This window comes from Felis catus, chromosome B3 (genome assembly GCF_018350175.1).
Source record: "Felis catus isolate Fca126 chromosome B3, F.catus_Fca126_mat1.0, whole genome shotgun sequence".
In the NCBI taxonomy this organism is placed as follows: domain Eukaryota; kingdom Metazoa; phylum Chordata; class Mammalia; order Carnivora; family Felidae; genus Felis; species Felis catus.
This window is the reverse complement of record NC_058373.1, coordinates 47,443,143-47,455,402: the sequence shown is the minus strand read 5'-3', so window position 1 is coordinate 47,455,402 and position 12,260 is coordinate 47,443,143. Positions and strand designations below refer to the sequence as shown.

At 36.0% G+C, this 12,260-nt stretch overlaps 1 protein-coding gene and 1 long non-coding RNA gene across 3 annotated transcripts in view; one reads left to right on the top strand and one right to left on the bottom strand.

Annotated features, from left to right (window-relative positions):
- Positions 1-12,260, top strand: part of TCF12 (transcription factor 12) — a 379,017-nt gene that overhangs the window by 138,634 nt on the left and 228,123 nt on the right.
- LOC109500661 overlaps positions 1-12,260 on the bottom strand; it is a 32,842-nt gene that overhangs the window by 12,376 nt on the left and 8,206 nt on the right. Inside the window, exon 2 of one of the 2 annotated variants that reach the window (XR_006599203.1) lies at positions 7,506-7,591. The exons of the other annotated variant lie outside the window; for it this stretch is intronic. This is a non-coding gene — a long non-coding RNA (uncharacterized LOC109500661). The remainder of the gene's footprint in view (positions 1-7,505; positions 7,592-12,260) is intronic. 2 annotated transcript variants of the gene reach the window in all.

Below are 12,260 nucleotides of genomic sequence, written 5' to 3'. Positions count from 1 at the left end.
TTTTGGGGAGAGAGGGGGTTCAGGATAGGAATATAACATTTTTTAAAGCACATAGTGGGAGGAGGGGGGATAGAATTTACATACAGTGAAATAAATGGATCTTAAATATACATTTCAGTGAACTTGATAAATGTATACACACCTATATAATCAATACTTCAATCAAGATATAAAACATTTCTCTCATGCCATGTTGTAAATGCAGTGGAGTGCTTCCAGGATTGAACATTTATTTTTCAAGTTGCTGGAATGTTGCTGGACAACTCTCACCGGAGTCCCTTTTTTAAGAGTTGCCTTCTGCTGAAGGGGGCCATCTTGACCTTGTCATACCAGTCTTTGGGGGTTGTGTATATCCAATGGCTGCTCAATGCAATGGTAGGGTAGGAGGAGAGGTATAAAGATCTTGGTCCACTTGCTGCAGTTGGAATAGTTCCTAGGGCCTGTTCGAGTTAGAGAACTCCCCATGTGTTGAGCTAAGACATTTTTTGATGTTGTATCACAATTCAATTTCTTCCTGTACTCACTTATGCTTCCTTCAACTCATTGTAGATGTTGAACATAAGAGCACTTACCAGTGAACTTCATGAACACAAATATCCATCTAAGAGTCTGTTACCTGGGAAACTTTATGTGCAACACCTCATGTTAAGTGGTTAAGTTGTTGGCCTCTTCCAAACAACCCCTTATCTACCTAAACAACCATCATTCTTGTCTGATCACCTTAGGTTAATATTGCCAGTTGTAGAACATTATGTAAATGGAATCATAATAGTATGTTCTCTTTTGTGTCTGGCTCTTTTGCTTAAAAGATTGATCCACGTTGGGTATAGTAGTTCATTCTTACTGCTGAATAGCAGTGTTCTATTGCATTAATAAACTGTCATATATTTATCCATTTAGGTGTCTGCAAACATTAGGACGGTTTTAAGTGTTTGGCTATTATGAATGAGGATGCTGTGAACAGTGTTGTGTAATTTAGTTTGTGAACATAAACGTTTTTATTTCTCCTGGGTAAGTATGAAGAGTAGAATCTCTCAGTTGTAATATAGAAATGTTTAACTTTATAAAAAATTGCTAAAGAGTTTTTCAAAGTAATTTCACTATTTTATACTCCCAGCAATAATGTGTGAGAGTTCTAGTTGCTCTGTGATCTCTCCAGCACTTGGAACTTATTCATATGTTATATTTTGTTTTATCATGTTGTTATTTAATTTTTTTGTGCCTTGGTTCTTCTTTCCCTTCTGACTTCTTTTTGATTAATCAGCTATGTTTTGTGTTCCATTTTAATTTCTTGAATGACTTTTTCGCTGTATTGCTTCGAATTGTTTTAAGGGTTGCTCTAGGGATTAAAGCATACACTCATCACAGTTTACATTATATTTATATCAATGTAAAATTGAGAATCTTGAAAAGAATTAGTTCATTTACCCTTTTTTATTCTTTGTTATAAAAATGTTTAAAGCTTTCAAAACAACTTAATAGTTTCTACTTTCAACAATCATATGCACTTCAGAGAGAATTGAGGAAAAATAGCCGTTTATCCTTATGTAATTGCCATTTCTGTCCTTTCTTGTGGATCCACATTTTATCTGGTATCATTTTTCTTCAGCGTGAAACTTTAGTTAGTATTTCTTTTATTTCAGATCTCTGTGCAATTATTCTCAGATGACTTCTTTTCCTCTTAGAATTATAATAATGTCATTTTATTGGCTCTGGCCTCCATTGTTTCTGATGAGTGGCAAGCTTTTATTTATATGATTTTCCCCTTATGTAATTTGTCTTTCTTCCCTCTGGTTGAATTCAAGATTTCTTTCTTTGTGTTCGTATTCAGCATTTTGATGATTGTGTGTATTGGTGACATTTGCTTTGTATTTTTCCTCCTTAGAGATTACTAAGGTTATTGGATCTGCATGCAGTCAGTGATATTTCACTGATTTGGGGAAATTTTGCAATTTTTCCCCCAGATGTATATTCTGCACCATTTTCTCGCTTATTTACTTCTCATATTCTAATTACATTCATTTTAGGCCATTTAACATTGTTTAACAGGTAGCTAAGGCTCTATTTTCTTTTTTCTACTTCATATTGAATAATTCTTTATTGATTTCTGTTCATTTTCATTTACAATTTCTTCTTCTGGCTCCAGTCCATTGTTTAGCTTATTCAGTGAATTTTTTTATTCAGATAATATATTTTAAAATTGTAGAATTTCCATTTTCAAATACACTTCCATTTTTTCTGCTGAGTGTCCATCTGATTATTCATTTTGACCATCTTTTTCTTAAAGTCTTTGAATACATAATAGCTGCTTTAAAATCCTTTGCTGCTTATTCTAGCATCTGTGTCATCTTGAGGTATGTGTGTATGTAGTGTTCTTTCTAGGCTATAGGTCATATTTTTATTTCTCTCTGCCTCTGTTAAGTTTTTTATTTTATATTAGAAAACGTACAAGATGTATCATAGAGGTTTTAGTTTCTCTTCTGCAGAGGTTTGTTTTTGCTCTGGTAAGTAGTTACATTATTGGTCAATTATCTTGAGGCTTGGTTTTATGCTTTGTTAAAGCAGGTTTGTAGAAAGCCCAAATTATTTACCAAGCATCCCTAATTAGTTTCCTCTGTGGTACCAGCAGCTGAAATCTATGCTCAGTTATTTTAGCCTTCTAGATGTTGCTTTCAGTCAGGTTTTTTGTATTGTCCCCTATGTTTATTTCATTTAGAGTTCAGCCAAGGATTTGAGGGGAGTTTAAATATAAATTTTTGGAACTTGCCCAACAGCAGCTTTATCCTTTCTGTGTTTCCCCTCCTTACTTTCTAGCCACACTGACATTCCCAAATTCTGTTTTCTGGCTTCCTAAGCTAAGAAGATAGTAGCTTTCTGCTTACTATTCAACCACACCACATGCCATGCTGACTGGAGTGTCTTCATTGGACCAGCCACATAGATTTGGATCTTATTCAGTGAATGTGTTTGTTGTTGTTGTTGTTTTTCCCCACTAATCAGATCCTCTCTAATTTCTGTCTACTTTTGCTCACTCTTCTTGCCTTCAAATAGTTGTTTTTAGGGGTACCTGGGAGGCTCCGTAGGTAAAGCGTCCAACTCTTAGGCTTAGGTATAGGACATGATCTCGTAGTTCATGAGTTCCAGCCCTGCATCAGGTTTTGCCCTGGCATTGCGGGGCCTGCTCGGGATTCTCTCTCTGCCCCTTCCCTGTTTGTGCTCTCTCAAATAAATGTAAAAAAGTTTAAATAGTTGCTTTAAAAATTTTTGTCCGTAGTTTATAATTGTTATTTTCAATTGAATACCTTAGGAAAATGGTCACTAAAACATTTTGTTCTTTAAAAGTTTATTTTTCACCCCATACATATCCCTTGTACTACTTCTTTTTTTCCCCCCTTGTACTACTTTTTAGTCAACTACTTGAGAAGCAACCAACCACTGTCTTTATTTTATCACTGTGATATTGTTTGTTCCATTTTAGATGAACATATGAATGGAATCTTTTGTGTTTGATTTCTTTTACTAAGCATAAAGTTACTGAGATTTATGCATGTTGTTGTATGTACCACTAGTCCATTTCTTTGTGTTCCTGAACAGTATTGCTTTGAATGAGCAAACTACAGATCTTCTATTCTTTTTTTAAATTGATGGTCATCTGGATTGTTTCCAGTTTTAGCTATTATGAATACTGCCCTTAATATTACTGTAAAGGTTTCTTTGTGACTGCTTTTTTTCACTTTATTTTGGGCAAGTACCTGAGGATAGATTGTTGTATCACAGGGTATATATGTTTTTATCTTTTAAAAAGAAACTGCCAGTTTTCTAAACTGTAACATTTTACATGCCCACAGACAATATGTAAGATTGGTGTACAGATTTTATTTTTATGTCAAGATTATATTCTGTTATTTAATGAAAGTCATTTTTAGTGTTTATTCTTAATTGCTGATAAATAATTTTGATAAACACTCCTATATTTTTAAATTAAAAGTACTCTGAGGTAGAGGTTTCAAGAATGGTATGATTTATTTACATAGGCAGTGGCCAACTTTTCTAGCTAGTTTCCCATCTCCCACCCCCAGCTAGTTTTAACAGCTCTAAAGGTGGATGCTGTGGTAAATTTTTGATCTAATTATTCATCTTTATAAGTTGTACATCTCTTTTTTTAATTTTTAATTTTAGAGAGTGAGAGCACACACAAAGGAGAAGGGCAGAGAGAGAGAGAGAGAATCTTAAATTAAGCAGGCTCCACTCTCAGTGCAGAGGCCAAAGTAGGGCTTGATCCTGCGACCCTAGGATCATGACCCAAGCTGAAACCAAGAGTCAGATGCTCAACCAAGTGAGCCATAGATATTCAAAACAAAAATTTTTTTTAACATTAATTCATTTTTGACAGTGCATGAGTGGATAAATGCAGAGAGAGAGGGAAACACAGAATCTGAAGCAGGCTCCAGGCTCTCAGCCATCAGTACAGGGCCTGTCAGGAGGCTCGAACTCATGAACCGCGAAATCAGCTGAAGTCAGATGCTTAACCAACTGAGCCACCCAGGCGCCCCTTAAATGACTTAAGTTCAATTAATTTTTTTTATGAATTAGACCCTAATCATGAGAGTTCAAGATTTAGAAATCTGTACATGGCACTAAGTTTTGCTTACGTGGTGCTACACTATGCACGATTGTGAACAGGAGAGTTTTAGTTCATTCCATTAGAGTACTGTGCTAATGTCAGAGGTCTCAGCTGAGTGTCTTCTTAATGTGGCTACTTTTGTGTTTTGGTCATTAGTCATGTCCTTTATGAAGGCTCCCTTGCAAACATGCTGTTCAACAGTGAGAGTGGGGGGAATCAGTACAAGTAGATAAGTAAAAAGCTATACCTGCTATTAATAAACCTGCCCTTACAGTAATTAGCAGTGTTATTTTTACATAAGAGCTTTTTTTTTTAAGTGACTTTGTTCTATGTATTCAGGACTTTAGATGATCTAGAATAAGAGCTGAATATGGTCTTCACTCAGATTAATTTGAGACCCCTTGTTGAATGGTATTCACTTAAGAACAGTTAAGAACTTGTGTGCTGTGTGACATAGATTTTTAAGTTCTATACTAGTATTGAACAGGACTGAGTAAGAATTAGTGAGGCTGGGCAAGCTGTATAGCAGAGGTGGAATTTAAAGTGAGCATTAAGCCAATAAGACTTAATTAAATGTACAGGAGGTAGAAGTGCTAAGAGGAGTAATAAGAGCAGTGAAATGGTCATGAATGATTCAGTATACAGTGAATCTGCCTCATAGTTACAGTTGAGAGTTTGAAAGGTAAGACACTGAATGACAAGTCTTTGAAGGCAGGGTTTCTGTGTCTTGTGCATCTCTGTATCACCAGTGCCTAGAATCCTCCCTAGACCATGAGTGTGTATGTCATAGTAAGAAATTAGTAAGTGTTTTGACTCCTAGGGTTGGAGGGAAGGGGCAGTTATAACTGGATTTTCAAAGGCTTTGAGCATAGGAGGGACAAAACCCTGCACAATTGACAGTAAACATTTGTAGAACTGATGAGTAAATATTCCATTTCAGGTTGAAGAATTTGGGATTTATTCTCTTGGCAGTAGGGCACTGGAACTGTTTAGTTTTTAAATCTGGGGGTAATGTGTTTTAAAAGATTGTTTTAGGAAGGTTATATGGGCAGGGTATAATAAGCTAGTGAAACGTTATAAAATAGTGTTTTAGGAAGATTCAGAGAGACTCTATCAAAAAAAATCTAAGTAGGGTATCATGAAAGCCCAGAATAATATGGAACAAAAAGGCTGCCTCAGGAGACATTCATAAAGAACACTCAGCATAGGGAGAGTGGAGGGAGAAGAGAAGGGAGAATCAAAGATGATACCATTTTACAAGTCTAATTGACCTAAATTATTATAGTTGTACCTGCAGTATTAGAAATACTAATAATTAGGACCCAGAAGCATATGAGGAAGAGATGAAGGGCATACAAAGAGTTTGGTATTAGATATGTGATGGCTTTTAGGTAATGGCAGGAAAACCAAATGAAAGCTTCCAGCAAGAATTTGATGATTTTAGACCCAAAATACAGAACAGAGCTTAATCCTTGGAATGTGCATTTGGAAATATCATTTGATGGAGACCGTTAAAATCACAAAATTGCATGAGTTGTCCAAGGGTCGAGCATAAAATGAGAACATGGGATGAAGAGCAGATATTTTTAATTTTCATATAAAAAAGGAAGTGATAATATGCAGAAATAGAGGCCCATAAGTTAATGTTGCCTCGAGAGGCAACGTGGTTAACAGGACTGGATGCCATTGAGCAGAGGTAGGCAAAATATGGTCCATGGTCTGTCACCTATTTTTGTAAATAAAGTTTTATTGGAATACAACCACTTTTTTTTTTTAATTTTTTTTTTCAACGTTTATTTATTTTTGGGACAGAGAGAGACAGAGCATGAATGGGGGAGGGGCAGAGAGAGAGGGAGACACAGAATCGGAAACAGGCTCCAGGCTCTGAGCCATCAGCCCAGAGCCTGACGCGGGGCTCGAACTCACGGACCGCGAGATCGTGACCTGGCTGAAGTCAGACGCTTAACCGACTGCGCCACCCAGGCGCCCCAACCACTTTTTATTTGTTTACATTTTATATATGGCTGCTTTTGTGCTACATAGTAGGGTTCAATAATTGGTAAGGAGAGTGCATGGTTCACAAAGCCTCAAATATTTACTCTGTGGTCATTCACAGTAGAGGTTTGCCGACCTCTGATACAGAGAGCTGAGAAATGAAGACCAGCAGGGGGCCTTTGTTATTTCATTTCAGGATAACCTTTGATGATCTGAAAAAGTTCAGTTTTATCTTAAAAACAAACATTTACTGAGAGCCTTCTCAATGCCTAACATTCAGATTTGGGCCTGGGTCTAGGAAGAGACTAGATACTAGCAAGAGATTCATTAGTGAGTCAGTGAATGAATTGTAAGGAGTGAAGGTGGTCAATGTAAATTTTTGTTTTGTGAGTCTAGAAAGAAATGAGTGGCAATTTAAAGAGCATCTGAGTAAGAGATTTTTAAATAATAGGGAAAACATGAAGGAAAAATTTTTATGGAGTTTTTCTGAGAGGCAGAGTGTGTTTCCATTGCAGGAATTAATGGTCTAAGACTTGAACGCAGGGAGTACACAGGCCTCATTACAGGAAATGAATAGAATTGTTTGTGGAATTAAGTTAAGAATAGTAATTGCTCACACAGCTGTTTTTAAATAGCAAATTGTGTTAGGTAATCAGCAAAAATCCACTAAAATGTACTTGATAGTTATGCAGAAGCTGTTTTATTGGTACTGGCTTATGATCCTAATGGGTACTATAAAAACAAACAAACTAAAAACCTACGTATGCAGTTTTTACATTGGTATGCTACTGTATGTTTTTTGTTTAATGTACAATTGTAATGTTTTCATCTTCCTTTCCCCACCACCAAACCCAAATATAATTGTCTCATTCACAAAGAGTGGTACCGTGAACTTGATGAGTGCACAGAGCAATGAGGTGTGTTCTCATTGAAAGGAGTAGTATCCACTTGATTGCTTCTCTGTCTTCCTCCCTAGACAAAAATGGAAAGTTTCATTGTATGGTTGGATTTAGTGCTACTAATTTAGTTTTTTTCTGTTTTTCTCTGTTTTTTTTTTTGACTGTACTTCTGTTCTTTCTTTGGATATGACTATTTCTCATGACTCCCTTTTAATTTCTTAGTTAGCTTTTTAGTGATGTATCTCCTTGGGCCTTTTTGGTAGCTTCTCTAAGGATGTTAATATATATCATTAACTTCTCACAGTCTATTTAGAGTTAATATTGGTACCAGTTCACATAAGATGCAGAAATCTTGTGACCTCACAAGTCTGTTTAACCCTACCCCTGCCTTCCTTTATGCTGTATTTTTCATGTGTATTCTCTTTTATTTTTTAAGTTAATTTATTTTTGAGAAAGAGTAAGCATGAGCAGGGGGTGGAGAAAGAGAATCCCAAGCAAGTGGGATTCATGCACTGTCAGCATGGAGCCTCTCACAGGGCTTGATCCTACAAACTGTGAAATCATGACCTGAGCTGAAACCAAGAGTTGGTCACTTAATTGACTGAGCCACCAGGTACCTCTCATATCTATTACTTCTAAATACATTCTAAGTCCTATGAGAGATGTTATGCAGGCATACCTCAGAGATACTGTGAGTATAAAGCGAATATTGCAGTAAAGTGAGTCAAATAAATTTTTTGCTTTTCCAGTACAAATAAAAGTTACATTTATACTATAGTCTGTTAAGTGTGCAGTAGCATTATGTCTAAAAAAAACAATGTCTTAAGATGTCTTAAGATCTTTAAATTAAGATGTCTTAATTTAAAAATGCTTTATTGCTAAAAAATGCTAACTGTCATCAGAGTTTTCAGCAAGTTGTAATCTTTTCACTGGTAGAGGTTCTTGCTTCGGTCTTGATGCTGCAGACCAAACAGCATGGTGGTTGCCGAAGGTTGGGGCAATTTCTTCAAATAAAATGACAGTGAAGTTTGCTGCATCAATTGCCTTTTCCTTTCACAAACAATTTCTTTGTGACATCTGATGCTGTTTGATAGCATTGTAACCAAAGCAGAACTTTAAACATTGGAGTCAGTCTTTTCAAACTCTGCTACTACTTTGTCAACTACATTTTTTGTAATATTCTAAATCCTTTGTTGTAATGTCAACAATCTGCACAGCATCTTCACCAGGAGTAGATTCCATCTCAAGAAATCACTTTCTTTGCTAATGCATAAGAAGCAGCTCCTCATCCGTTAAAGTTTTATCATGAAATAACAGCATTTCAGTCCCATCTTCAGGCTCCTCTTCTAATTCTGTTTCTCTTACTATTTCTACATCTGCAGTTACCTCCTCCATTGAAGTCTTGAACCCCTCAAAGTCATTCACAAGGGTTAGAATTAACTTCTTCCAAACTCCTATTCATGTTGATATTTTGACCTCTTCACGTGAATTGTTAATGTTCTCAATGGCATCTAAATGGTGAATCCTTCCCAGAAGTTTTTTAACTGACTTTGCACAGATCCGCCAGAGGAGTTTCTGTCTATGACAGCTCTAGCCTTATGAAATGTATTTTCTCAATACTAAGACTTGAAAGTTGAAATTACTCCTTGATCCATGGCTGCAGAACAGAAGCGGTGGCAAGCAGACGTGAAAACACCATTAATCTCATTGTACATCTCCATCAGAGCTCTTGGATGAGGTGCACTGTCAATGAGTGGTAATGTTTTAAAAGGAATCTTTTTTTCTTGTTTGTTTCCTGAGCAGTAGGTCTGAACAGTGGGTTCAAAATATTCAGTAAACCATGTTGTAAACAGATGTGCTATCATCCAGGCTTTGTTGTTTCATTTGTAAAGCACCAGCAGAGTATTTTTAGCATGATTCTTGAGGGCCCTAGGATTTTAATAATGCAAATGAGCATTGGCTTCAGCTAAAAATCACCAGTTGCATTAGCCCCTAACAGAAGAGTCAGCCTCTCCTTTGAAGCTTTGAGAAGAAGCTAGGCATTGACTTCTCCTCTCCAGCTATGAAAATCCTAGATGTCATCTTTCTCCAACAGAAGGGTGTTTCATCTACATTGAAAATCTGTTGTTTAGTGTAGCCACTTTCCTTAATCTTAGATATTCTGGATAACTTGCTGCAGCTTCTACATAAGTATTTGCTGCTTCTCTGTTATGTAATGTGTCTCTTTTTCTTAACCACTTTCAACTTTTTCTCTGTATTTATTTTTAGTTGTCAGAGGTTTGACTGTTAGGTGCCTACATGTTTTGTTTTTTTTTTTTTTTTTCATATTTATCCTATTTAGATTCACTGAGTGTCTATAATTGGTAAGTTTATGTCTCTTACCACGTTTGTGGAATTTTTTACCATTATTGCTTTTATATTTTTAAATATTTTTAAAATATTTTTAATATGTTTTTCCTACTCTGTTCTCTTTGTTATATCATTATGCCTCTGTTAGACTTTTTAATGTTTTCCCTTAGGTCTCTAAGGTCCTGTTTATTTTTATTTTAGTAGTTTTTCTCTTTTTATCAAATTGAATTATTTCTATTGAGTGGTCATCAAATTTACTCTCTTTAATCTGTCATCACTATTCTTCCCTTAAGCCCATCCAGGAAATTTGTTTTTTGTGGGTTATTTATTTATTTATTTATTTTCTTAATTATATTTTTTTAACATTTATTTATTTTTGAGACAGAGAGAGACAGAGCATGAACAGGGGAGGGTCAGAGAGAGGGAGACAGAATCTGAAACAGGCTCCAGTCTCTGAGCTGTCAGCACAGAGCCCGACGCGGGGCTCGAACTCACGGACTGCGAGATCATGACCTGAGCTGAAGTCAGCCGCTTAACCGACTGAGCCACCCAGGCACCCCCTTAATTATTTTTTTTAATATATGAAATTTATTGTCAAATTGATTTCCATACAACACCCAGTGCTCAGCCCAAAAGATGCCCTCTTCAATATCCATCACCTACACTCCTCTCCCTCCCACCCCCCATCAACCCTCAGTTTGTTCTCAGTTTTTAAGAGTCTCTTATGCTTTGGCTGTCTCCCAAAATGTTCACATTTGAAAGAAGAGGTATCTTCAAAAGTTATAACAACAATAAACATGAACAAGCAATTTTTGAGCCCCAATCCTGAGAGCTGATACCTAAAGAACTTTCAAAACAATATCTGTCTCTCTGTCTGTCTATCTACCTATCTATTCATTTATCAGGAAATTTGTTTTTTTTAAGATTTTTGATATTTTAATTTTTATTTCTAAGGTTTATATGTGCTTTCTTTTTGTTTTCTTTTCCCTGTGAAATTTTCCATTTTTTCCTTCATTATGAACTTAGGTCCTTTATCTCATTAAGCACACTTAGAATATCTGCTTTAATATCCTTATTTGAAAATCTCATTCTCTAGGCCATCTTGAGGTTGTTCTTTTGATTATCTTTTCCTTTGAGATTGGATCACATTTCATTATCAAGGAATTTGGGATTCTATTATGGGTATTAAGAATGTATTTGTGGAAATTTTGTTTTCTTTCATGTTCCTCCAAAGAGTTTTGATTTCTTCGTTTAAGTGAGCCATTAATTGGATTAGACTTAAAGTGAAAACTCTCTGTTGCCTGAGTTTGGCATCTGCTCAAGTCTTGATTTGATTGTTTTAGTCTCAGCTGCAGACTGCCTTGGGCCTGCCCTGTGAATGTGCTACAGGACTCAGCCAAGACTTGGGTAGAAATATACCAAAAATTTGGGACTCTTCTTTTTTGCATCTCTCCTCTTGGGAATTCTGTCATTACTTTGTGATGACTGTTGCTTTCCAGGCTCTGTACCATTCTTCTAGCTAGAAAGATTTTTTTTAATGTTTATTTGAGAGCTAGGTGAAGAGAGAGTGAGGGAGGAAGGGCAGAGAGAGTGGAGAGAGAGAGGATCCCAAGCAGGCTACATGCCCAGGACAGAGCCCAACACAGGCTTGATCTCACAACTGTGAGACTATGACCTGAGCGGAAATCAAGAGTAGGATGCTCATCTGACTGGGCCACCTAGGTGCCCCTAAAAGATGTTTTTTATTGGAACTTTAGTTCTTGCGTGCTGTGTCTACTGCATATGTGTAGGATAAAGCTTTAAGAATGGGAAATTCACTTGTTCTGATCCCTAAAATCTGTTAAAGAAAGATAGTTATTCATTCTGGTCTTTTCTTCCAAGTTTATGTTCTCATCCAAAATCAGCCTGATTTTGTTCACTTTCTAGAGCTTGTAAGTAATTGTTTTATATTTGTATTTTCCCCCAGAATTTATAGAAGCCTGTCTATCAGAGCTTACTGCATTGTACTGGAAGCTGAGCTTACTAGGTCACTTTTGAGGTTTCTGCAACACATTTTGTCATCTGCTTTTAAAAATAATACTTTGTTTAAAAAGTAATTATTATTTTTTGAGTTGCTAGGCATAATTTTTCTATTTTGGGCCTCTTGTTTTTAACCCATCCTTAGTTATTGAATTATTATGACAGACAGTTACATGAATGCCCTAATTTTATATGTTCTGAATCATTCAGTAAACATTTGAATGCAGAATACCACACTTCTGCTAGGTACCAGAAAAACATAGAGATGAACAAGAGATGCTTCCTATTATAAAGTTTTATTGGTAGAATGTAAATGAAAACAACCATCAGTGTTTAAGACAGAATAAGTACAAATTAACTTCTAAAGAAGTGTG